This window comes from Oncorhynchus gorbuscha, linkage group LG03 (assembly GCF_021184085.1).
Source record: "Oncorhynchus gorbuscha isolate QuinsamMale2020 ecotype Even-year linkage group LG03, OgorEven_v1.0, whole genome shotgun sequence".
Lineage (NCBI taxonomy): Eukaryota > Metazoa > Chordata > Actinopteri > Salmoniformes > Salmonidae > Oncorhynchus > Oncorhynchus gorbuscha.
Genome location: NC_060175.1, coordinates 93,209,700 through 93,212,237, shown reverse-complemented (window position 1 = coordinate 93,212,237; position 2,538 = coordinate 93,209,700).

Here is a 2,538-nt window from a genome sequence, read left to right as displayed (position 1 = left end):
GGGTTCCATCTTGTAAACAAGGCCGCATGGATTTACCAGGAGCCGCTTGTGGATTTGATAGCTCTAACGCAGTTCCACCTCGGACAACGCCAAAACAACCCCAATACAGATGTTGGCTAAAGCCGATCTGATTTAAGAGACCCCTGGATTCCATTTCTAACAAGATGGTGAAATGATGGACAGGTGAGAAAACCAATCAAAACAGTCTGGTATTACTCCTAGCGTTTAGTGGTTGGTGGAGAAATATCAGCATTCTCCACAGCCTATATGTATTAGCATAATCTTCCTATTTGAAATAGGCCACAGCATTTAGCTAATATTATTTATTTTAGGTGAAAATGGCCTTGGCATCACACCATTCAATATAGATAAACATGAATAATGTACATGAATTTCTGTTAGGCTATTAGCTAAGTCGCTCTGGATAAGAGCGTCTGCTAAATGACTTAAATGTAATGTAAATGTAGCTAGACTATTTGTTACTTGCTTCGAAATTAATCAAATCGTCTCTAATTGTCAATATGCTTAAACCTTTTTCATCCGGTTCGTTTGAACTTTTTGCTATGCAACTGAAATTGCTCTGGTGTTATCTGAATTAGACTTAAGGAACAGAAGAAGTCGTGGGCCGATGGGCCAGACTTAAACAACCTCGAAATTCACGGACACGTTTCATTCAACGTTCCAATTCAAATGAGACATAGGTCTAGTAACCATTGTTACATTTTTGCATCAGTTTAGAATACAAGACGTGCAAAGTCTGATAATCCCTATTTATCATTGCTCGTGATGAAATTACATTTTTTTTAAAGATGTTGGATTGCCCCTGTCATTATAAAGCGTCATAGCCAACACACGAGCAATAACAACACTCAACACACAAGGGGCCCTGCATTGTTTGGCAGTAGTTGCTAAACCTGGTAGCCTACTGTTTGTCGATGTCACTGTATTACCTTAGTAACGGGAATATCCATCGTGTTGGGGATATATATTCGAGTATAAAACGACAAAAACACTAGACATATGCCTTATGGATAGCCATTTCCATAGGCCTTCGCCTGAAAAGACTATGCGCATCTTTTTGATTCTGGTGTTGACTCACACTGTGAAGGTGATTCAAAATAAGGAAACACAATAATCTATTAACATGAAAACCGTCCAGCATATAGGATTTTTATACTCGTCCTCTTACATTTTAACTTCAAAACAACATGTGAATAGGAATTTTTAAAAACATGAATTCAAAATAAAATGTTACTTTCGCCTTTGTTTATCAATGTCAGAAAACATGAACTGGAGCCCTTACTGGAAAACCAGATTACCGTTATGCAACGTTTTAAATGCTAGAATGTTCTTTTAATGGGGAAACTATAGAATGTACCGTACAACTCTGTGAAAAAGTGTTCTGGGTAGAAGCAAAAAGGTTCTATTGCTTGCTTCATATATGGCACCCGTAAAGGTTCCATACAGAACCCTTTAGTAGGGTTCTTTGATCAGAACCCCATGGCTTCTTCTTCACTGAACCAAAACTGGTTCCACATAGAACCTTTGGGTTCCATTTGGGTTCTTTAATGGGATTAATCGATATAGAACCTTTGGGAACCCAATTTCGATTATATATAGAACCTTAAGGGGTGCCATATATGAAGCAAGCATAGAACCCTTTTTGGTTCTACCCAGATGTTTTTTTTCTAAGAATGGGTATAAACTATAGAATATAGTATATATGTAACAACATATATATTCGCAATGGATTTAAGAATGTCTGAGTCGAAGCTTCAATTACTACTACATTTTTAAAAACCTACACACATGTCTGCTTAATAGTCAACATGTACACATGAAATTACACTTGATATTTGTCTAGAAGAGTTCTGGTCCTTTGTCTTCAATAAACAATTTACACGTGGCATAAATGTTTCTCCCTCTGTTTGACATATTACACACGAGTTGGAGTGGAAAAGAAAGGCCAGAACTATAATAATCCTTGATATCATTTTAAACGTAAATAAAAATATTTTGCCACCAACCATTCTTTATAGACTCATGATCAATTGTAGATGGATCATAGAGGCCATATTTAATTGAATGTTCTAGCTTTTGGTGATTCAAAAAACACCTAAATATGCTTAGGCGTTACTAGGACTTCTAGGTGTACACATACAAGGAATAGCACTACCGTAAAATGCTCTAGAAAAAAAGTTTAATGACAAAAATACACTTTGGAATACTCACATTGGTTAACATTTTAAATAGATTTTAATCGAACAAACGTTCTTGTGCAACTGCTGGTGCAACAACGACTAGCTACAGTTATTTGATTGTATAGGTTAGCTTAATGCAAAGTCTACATCTTATGAAAATCAGTTTGCCTAACAAGTCTAGGCCTACCCGAGAGTGGGGCTGATAATATGTACGTCCATTGGATTGTCTTAATTTATTGACGAATAGTGACTCTCCTATAGTGGCATTTGCAGCGACTTCCAATAAATAATCATATTTATCCAATTATTTGCGCGGTCTTGTTTTTATGTTAGCCTA